Genomic DNA, 9,345 nt, shown 5'->3' with positions numbered 1-9,345 from the left:
GTGAAAGAAGTCAGAAGCTTCCAGTGTAGTTGAACCTTTAACTACTCCCCCCACCCCACCCCCCACCCCCTGTCCAGTCTCATGTTCACTGTAAGACACTGGGGGTCTGTTGACCATGTGATGCTGAGGAGCTCACTGCTACGTGAACCACAGCACGAACAGAGAGGAGGTGTGGAGGAAATGTCACGGCAGCTTCACTCAGGCTTTAAGCGACCATAGTCATTTAGTTTCCATTCTCCTGCTGCTGCTGCTGCAGGCCACTTAAATTAATATTAACTTACACTTTTTTTTAAATTATATTTTTATCATGTTTAAATCAGAGAAATTGAAAACAACTAGAGTTTTAATATATAGTTTAAAACAAACTAATGTGTTTGTGAGCAGATATAAGTGTTTGTTAACAACTATAACTCCCGTGGACTCCCATAAACGGAGGCTGGTATATAAGCAGATAATGAACGACGATATAGTTAAACACAGTTGTTATAATATTAAAAAAATGATAACTAAACTTACTCTCCCAACTTTGAACAAGTGAGTTAATCCATTAAACACTGATTTAACAAACTTCAGGTGAAAGTTGCCTCAGTGTTGATGTTTAAATTGGGATTAATAGGTTTATTGCTCTTTGCTTCACTATAAAATACAACCAGTTTTAGTCTTGTTTTCTATTGTTAATTATCAATATTCATTCATTCATTAAAATAATCAGCTGTAAAATACAATGAAATAATTACTGGTATTTTAACAAATATTTCAGCTGATTTATCATCAGCTCAAACAATCAAACGAGGACAAAGACAAAGGCTGTTGATGTTTCTGTTGCTTGACAAACTGTCTGTGTGAAATCTCCTGTGTATCCCTCACAGTGCATCACTGAGACACTGTCCAAGTCTATTCCTGGAGAATCTGTCGGCAGGTCAAAACTCCACGGATCATAACTCACATGTATTACATTCTGTCGACACGCTGGTCAAACACAGCGGAGCAACATCTGGCCGGACTGCTGCTGACAGGGTGGACGGGACATCAGGATCCAGCTGATGAGATTTTAGACATCTCGTCATTATGGCAGAACATTTACTTAAACATCTGAGGCCATCTTTACTATGTTTGTTGTTATTAGATCAGAGAGAGACAGGAAGGTTTTGGGAAGGTAACTGGTGGTGATGTGAAACACATTTTTCATTTTGTTTTTAACAGAGACATGTTTTCATTTTTCTTTTTTAATTTTGCCATTTTTATTTACAACATCTCCAGTTCACTAATTCTCCAGTTCAACAACCAAAACAGTTTTTAAGTCCTTTGGGGAAACACTAAGTCATTAGAGACAAGTCTCAGGTCTGTTAGGATAAGTCTGAGTCAAGTAGCAACTTCTTCTGATCTCTGAATGCTGACTGTAAGAAACAACATCTGCATACGAATTATTTTGCACTCCTGTGTCACAAGTGTGTAGCTGTGATGAAGGTCTATGAGTAGATCTAATCTAAACATTTTGAGGCTGTGTGTCTATGCAAGTAGAATTTAGTTTAATTTATTTAATTTCTGTGGCTTAAAACATGAGGCTGGTATTATTCTGATTATTATTATTGTGATCAAATCCCATGAAAAGACCAAAAACAACACGTGTGACAGTCTCTCAACACTTTCTGAATTCCCAGTAAACTGGTTGTTAATGAAAACATAAATCTGCTCTCAAACATATAGCTTCATTTCTCAGCAATTCCCTAACAGCTGGGTGCTGTAGTTTTTAGGAAACTTTACTCAAATAGGAAATGGTGCATTTTATTGGAACTATTTTCAGCGGCGGATCAATCCGGTGAATATTTCAGCCAGTAGGACAGTGTGTGTGGGACTTACTCACAATAAATTACAATGTGTGTTAACGGTGATGAAGGAACATGTCTCACCTATGTGTTTTTAATAGTTTTTGGAAAGAATGGAGCTCAATGACACCGAGGAATAAGATACACCAGGCTGTGATACACACACATACTTGTTAGTGTGATCCAAGGATGTTGACAAGAAGAAAAGCATAAAATACTGTCAGACTGTGTGAGTCATGTATGAGATCCAAATCATTTCCACCAGAACCTTCCACCCCTGCAGGCCCATGAACAAACCGTTCTTTAAGTCAGCGAGTGTGGGGTGAAGTAAAGGTCAGCCTATAAATATGACAGAGCCCGAGCTCTCTTCATATAGTCTCTATATGTCAAAGGGTGTGACATTTGGTGGGAGGACAGGGTGAGCCCGTGCACCGCTGGTCGGCGTCAGAGACAACGTGAGGAAGACTGGAAAACAAAACGGGGGCCGGAGGTTAGACTGGAGGTTTGAATAAAACGTTAGAGTAAAATACAAGAACACTGAGATAAGATACAGGTGGTTCTTTTGTGCGAGCACATGCGTCTCGTGGTGTAACAGTGTACTTACCTGCAGTTTATATAAGACCTTGGTTCCAGACATGCATTGTCACCGGTCAGTGGTGCATTCCAGCTGCACTGATAATTCCCATGATCCCCCACAACCGTGCTTTATCAAAAAAAAAAAGGAAAAAAAAGGGAACCTGGTTGCCATGACAACACCTGTGGTTAGACAGCTGGTTAATAATTCAGGTCTGGCTCTCTCCTGTCTGGTGTTTGTCTTTCTGCCGCTCAGACTCTAAACCTGTTGGATTCTGGGTTTTTCTGACTTTTCCCAGTGAAGCTCTTCAGTGACCTGAGGCTGCGCCGTCTCATTCTGTTGTTACTGTTCAATTTGATTTCTGCTGCAGATGAGCTGAACAACTTCACTTGCACAACCTCTTTGTTAATTCTCTGATATTCAAAGACTTTCACAGAGAACAGAGCAAATTCCCTGACATGTCCATTGTTGGAGGAATAATCCCTTCACTGTCAGCACTGCTTTAACAGTCTATTGATAAGAAATTATGTGTTAACGTTACCAAAATACAAACTCGTCCACAAAGATCCGCCACATTAAATAACTAAACTGGTTTCTGTGTTGCTGAGGTGTAATACAAATACATTTAGAGGTCTCATATTTTACACTTTTCCTGTGTTTTATTTGAAGTGTTGATTCATAAGAAGATATATTTGTGGTTTTAAGAACCAAAAACCATCTCAGTGTAGTTTTACATCTCCTCTCTCAGGCTTCTCTCTGGAGCTCTAGTAACAAGTCAGTGAGCCAATCAGAAGCGAGGAGGCCCTGAACCTCTCTTCTGATTGGCTCACTGTCCAATAAAAATATAGCAGATTTCAAGTAAATATTCAGAGATACAAAATCCTGCTCTGTGACCTTACATTTTGAAATTATGATACTAACAAGAGTCAGAGAGCTTGATGTTATCACTTATATCTGATTAGGTTCTCATTATTTGGTTTCCAAAATAAAATTACTTTTAAATGACTGGAAAAAAAACCCACTAACAAATAGAGTCTGACCTCTGGATGATATTCTAGCCTGTGGTGAAAGTCACCCTCAGTGGTCAGTGTGGTGGTGCTCATGTCTGCTTAAAGTACAGATTATAAACTAAATCTTCTGTGTCTTGAGCTGGAATTCATATTAAATACGTTACATCTAAGAATGTTTCTGATGAGTTCAAAAATCATGACTGTGTTTTTGTTTAAATCTCCATTTGCTGGCTTGAGACAGTTGCACCTTATTTATCGTATCAGCCATTGATGCTTTGGATTGCACAGCTCCACAGAGTTCAAGCCTGTATTCAGTAAAACTACTGATCAGTGCACAGTCTTCTGTTTCTGAGCTCCCATACTCACATATTAAACTGGCTTCTAAGGCAGGAAACGTCCGTTAAATCAAGAACTTTCATTCATTTAGTAGCTGTTTCTTGAGCTTTCTATCATATCTCACGATCTTCTTCAACAGATGGAGAAGCCCAGTTGTCAGAATCACAGATGTTCAGATTTGTCATTTTTGGAGCATTTGAAGGACATAAAAGCTCAGAGTAAAAGCTCATCTCGGCATCTTGCAACTTCAAGACAACTTCCATCTGTTGAGGAAGATCAAGTTGTGTCAAAGAAAGAAACTCAGGACTTATGTATAGTATTTTGTTTTTTGTTGAACTACTGTGTCTAAGGTCAAGAATCAACTGCCACAGGAGTGTTAACTGAAATGCAGAAATCAAGAAACTACTGTGTAAAAGACAGTTCACAAAAAGGTGAAATGAACAGGCGTACAGGGGGCAGCTTGCAGGTTAACACACCCAGAAATCAGCAGGAGTGCAGGACCTCAGCAACAGGTAATCCACACAAGTAAGAAGACACAAAGAGGCTGGACGTTTTCCTGAGAACAAAACAAAAACCACAAAGTACAAATAATGAATTGAGAAGAAGAAGAAACCCACCACCTTCCACCTTTATACTGTGTTGGACGTTTTTCTTTATTTCTTCCATGAAGAGATTGAATCTGAGTCGCCCCAGGAGTCTCAGACTGTTTATGGAGATGACCTTTTATAATTTCATTTTAAGCTGATGACATTTATAGCTTTTCCTTTTCATTAAAAGGTGAATGTGACATTAGGTGCAGGACAAAAGAAATAGAAAGAAAGGTCATGAAGCAGACTTGAGTCTGGATGACGGGAGTGGGCGATGAAACCTGCTGAGCCACCGGGACGGCGAACACACAGCCTCCTTCTCACGTCTGCATCTTAAAGACATTTTAGAAGCTTTAACCTGAGTGTGATGAGTTTAGTTTAAACCTCCTGAGGGGCATAAGAGATGATGTGCTTTATATTTCTGTTTTGCATGAGTGAATTTAAACAATTATACAAAGAAAACGGCACCAATAAACAATAAACCTCATCAGGATATTAAAAAAAATATGACACATGCACCTTTTTATTGACTGTTTAGAAAACGTCTCAGTAACGAGTCAAATATAATTGGAGAAACTGTACGAAGGCCCAAAACTGAAAAAATATAATGATAATAGGCTCATTATCTGTGAAGTCCAAAATATGACTAAATGCACCAATTCATTTTTCAATAATTGTAATGTAAAAATAAAAAATAAAAGTTGATATGTTTTCTTTAACCATTTATGAGTTGATAAAATAAAATAAAACTTCATTTTTATTCTTCTATTTCATATTACTTTCACTAGGTCCTTTATTTTCCGACCCTTGAATTTATTCTATTTTTTGGACTCATCGTATGGAGCCCCAAATCTGACAAAATATAATGATAATAATTATTCAACATGTCCAAAACATGACTGAGTATACCAATAAATAATTTTAATAATTGAAATGGAAGGTAAAAAGAAATATTCATTTTTATATTTCCTTTACCTTTTACTCAGTTGTTTTTCTTAGGACCGATCAGATGATAAAATAAACAAAAACTTAATTCATCTTACTCTTCTTTTTATTATTACTTTCACTAGCTCCTTTATTTTCCAACTCCTACATTTTCCAAATCTTTTTTGGTATATGGAGCCTCAAATCTGACAAAATGTGGTAAAACATTTAAGTTAAATATAAGTGAATAAATGAATTCAGTTAATTAAATGATGAAAATGGAGGGTAAAAACAAATATAAAGTTTTATACTTTGCAGTTTCAGGGATACACACAGGACCTCCTCCTCGTTATGGAAATGCTTGTCAGATGAACTGAAGCAAACGAAGGAAGCAGCTAACTGATCTGATCTCACAACCTGCAGGAAAGAGAGAGAAAAGGAGGGACAGATGTAAGAGACGGAGGAGGTGTGGGAGGAGAATCGATCCATGTACAGTCAGGAGGAGAGACTCTCCGACTGCAGACTCTTGAGCTGTGTCTTCAGGGGCCACAGTGAAAGAGAAAAACCATCAGCAGCTCCACATAAACACAGATACACAGTCCAGTAAAACAAAAAACTGAATGAAGAGAACACACTTTCACTGCTATGTGGCACCCTCTAGTGAAAATATTAACAAGGTGCTGAGACACCAGGAGACAAAGCACCTACACATCTGGAGCATTTAAGTTCTTGACCTTTGGGAAGAGTTTGTACAAAACAATCGAATCTTGTTTCTGTTTATTGAGTAAAGTCTTTGCTTTGTCGTTTCTTGTTTAAACGATACTGTGTGTTTTTAAACTGGTTTGTTTTTATTGTAATTATTATTGTGTGGACTCCAGAAGACGTGAACACTAATAGGGATCTAAATCAAGATAGTATATAACAACAGCAGAGAGGTGTGGAAGGGGACGAGGACCATCACTGACTATAAAGAGAAGAACAGCCAGGCAACACCAGGTGATGTGGACAAGGCCAATGAGTTCAACCTGTTCTACAACAGGTGTGACACAGCCTCACCTGTTCTCTCTCCCACTGCTTCAGCTGCAGCTTCTCCTATAGCATCTCCTCCACAACCCGACACTGCAGCTGCAACTCCCTCCACACTGAGGTCAAGTCTCCTGTCCTTTACGGTGGAGGAGGTGAGGGCGGAGCTCAAGAGGCTACGTCATGGAAAGGCAACAGGCCCGGATGGTGTGTGTGTCTGAGGCTGTTAAAGGACTGTGCAGCCCAGCTGGCTGAGCCTCTCCACAGGAGAGCCTTCAAACTGGGAGGGTCCCGGTCCTGTGGAAAACATCATGTCTTGTTCCGGTACCTAAAGTAGGACGACCTGCTGAGATAAATGACTACAGACCTTCACATCACACATCATGAAGAGCCTGGAGCGGCTGCTTCTCCACCTTGTGAGGCAACAGGTTGAACATGCACTTGAGTCCCTACACTTTGCCTCCAAGGAACATATTGGAGTGGATGACGCCGTCCTTTACATGCTCCACGGGCCCATTCTTACTTGGAGGAACCAGGTGGCGGCTCTTTTTCCTCAGGAAGCTCAGGTCCGTCTGCAGTGAAATGCTGCACATTTTTTATCAGTTTATGAGCTAATGGACACATGAATTTCCCAGAGGGAATAAATAAAGTATCTATCTATCTATCTATCTATCTATCTATCTATCTATCTATGTGAACACTGAGCAAACTCCATCTGCTGAGAAAGACACTGACATGTGGTTGAAAGCCCTACAAGAAAAGCTAATAAGTGGACCTTTAGTTAAGATAATTTTTTCTGTCTCTAAACTAAATAAAATAAACAAACAAACAAACAAACAAACAAACACAAAACTAACCTAAATTTGCAAACACACCAACATAAATGTTTTGATATGAATCACTGAGTATTTGAATTTTGTTGGTCACATTCCTGATTTACAAGTGAACCAGGGTTTGTGAACAGAAGACTCATGGATGCATATCACGTGACATTGCACATTCTAATGTCTCAGACGTGTTACTGATCATTTTCTTCCTCCTGTGTTCACTCGTTTATCGACCACTCAGAGGAATCGAAAACACTGACATACTGTCAGCTTTTTAGTTGAAATGTTGAACTTGTTAGCAAACAGTTTTTGCTGGATTTACACATCCAGCAAATTTGGAGCAGCATTATCCTTCGTGTGGAGGCCACCTGATGAATCTAAGTACTCCCTCTCTTGTAGCTCTGTGTTCGGTCTCCACCAGCTCCTGAGATAAATATCCGTCTCTTTAGCTGCTGGATGCTCCACTGTGTTCAGCTAGTCTCTAACTGTGTCTGTCTGCTGTTTGCTGCGGAGAGCTTAATTGCTGAAAACAGCTGCCTGTTGTGGCCAAAAATAAAGCAACGAGAGCAGTGAATGCAAATCACAACAGTCCAGCATGAGCCTGGAAAACCAAAACTATGACCTGGAAGACGCTGTAAAGCTCTGTGCAGCTGAGGCACCTTGCTGTGGCATGATAAAATTTAGATTATGTTATGACTCTTATGTTATGACGCTTAATAAATTACACAGCTGTTTACATGGGGATAAAAGTCAAAGAAATTAATTTTCGGGTGTCACGTTGTCGTTATTTGGCGCCGGCGGAGTTTGAATCTCACTCTCACACTGTAGAAAGACTCTAGAGGTCAAACAAACGCGCAGTGTGAACAGAAATGGAAATCAAACAACAGCTGACTTGCAGATCATAACTAGAAACCGGAGCAGTTTGTGATTAACTCGTTAAACGGAGTCCCGCGCGGCTGCCACCTCGCAGGCCGCCATTTTAACCCGTCTGGATTAGACCATCCGTCTTCATCGAGCCGCAGTGTCCGCCTCGGCCAGGCCGACTAAATGTAAGAGCTCTGCTGGCAGACGGAGAGTGTGTCGTCCTTGTCTCGTCCTCTGTTACAGGAAGGGGCCTCTAATCAGCTCTGCAGAGAGGATGCAGGGATAACTGGCAGGAAACCAGTTGAGGAGAGGTAAATGAGATGGGACGGATGCTGCCGAGGCAGGCTGAGGTGCGCCGTGTGGGATTTTTCATTCAGAATTCATTCACCTGGTTGTTTATTAGTTCACACTGCGAAAAAAAAACACAGAATGACATTTAAATAAAGGTTTATTCAGATAAACAAGTGATTTGTCATAATTTAAACAAAACCTTTACAGATGATGTTTTTGTTTTGAACATTTTCTCATATAAATTTTATTTTATTACATTTTTTTTATCCTTTTGTTCCCCATATTTTAAGGGAATTTTGCATTAACTCACTCACCTTCCTTTTTACTGTCATTGAATAATTTGACTCTTGCATCTTTTTATTCATGAATTCTGTCCTTCAACACTTAAGTGGCTGACACTCTTTGAGGTTATGTCAGGTTTCATGAGGTTATCAAACAATTTAATACTGTTCTTTTGTTCATTATTTAATTCAACATGCTGAAGAAGAAGAGGAAGAAAAGCTTCATCCATCTGACAATCTTACAGTGTGGCTAGTTTTTTTTAAATTTTTTTATTCTAGCTACACCCGATGTTGCTCTTATCATACAACTTAAAAACCTCTATTGTTTTCAAAAACCTCTAATAAACCTGGTCACAGAGCTCAGCTAAATGGTTTATCATATGGCTGGTTTGAAGCTTACACTGGTTTATGGGTAGAATGAAATATTTCCTAAAGTAAAAGCAAAGATCTATCTGCTACAGAGACAGACAAACCTGACCTCTGACCTCTTAACTGACACCTCACAGTTGACATTTATCAGATGGGGCGCCGTGATGAACTAGCACTGCTGTGGAGTCTGACATGTTGACATGATTTTCAAAAGATACATTTAAAACTGAAAACAAGTTTGATGGAGTGGACGGGAAGTGCAACAACGTGCACATCCACTCTAAAAGGCTTATTTTTAAATGACTTTTAAATGGTTTTTCATTTAAATATTTGTACATCGTAGACATTTCTAGAGCCATGTACAACATAGGATCTCACCTCATAAATATCAAAATTGATGTTTCAGGGGGGAAAAAAAACAACAACAATATGG

The sequence above is a fragment of the Seriola lalandi genome, unplaced genomic scaffold (genome assembly GCF_002814215.2).
Source record: "Seriola lalandi dorsalis isolate HSWRI2012SDOR001 ecotype SW California unplaced genomic scaffold, Sedor1 jcf7180002054538, whole genome shotgun sequence".
In the NCBI taxonomy this organism is placed as follows: Eukaryota; Metazoa; Chordata; class Actinopteri; order Carangiformes; family Carangidae; genus Seriola; species Seriola lalandi.
The sequence above is the reverse complement of the archived record's forward strand: the minus strand, read 5'-3'. Positions refer to the sequence as shown.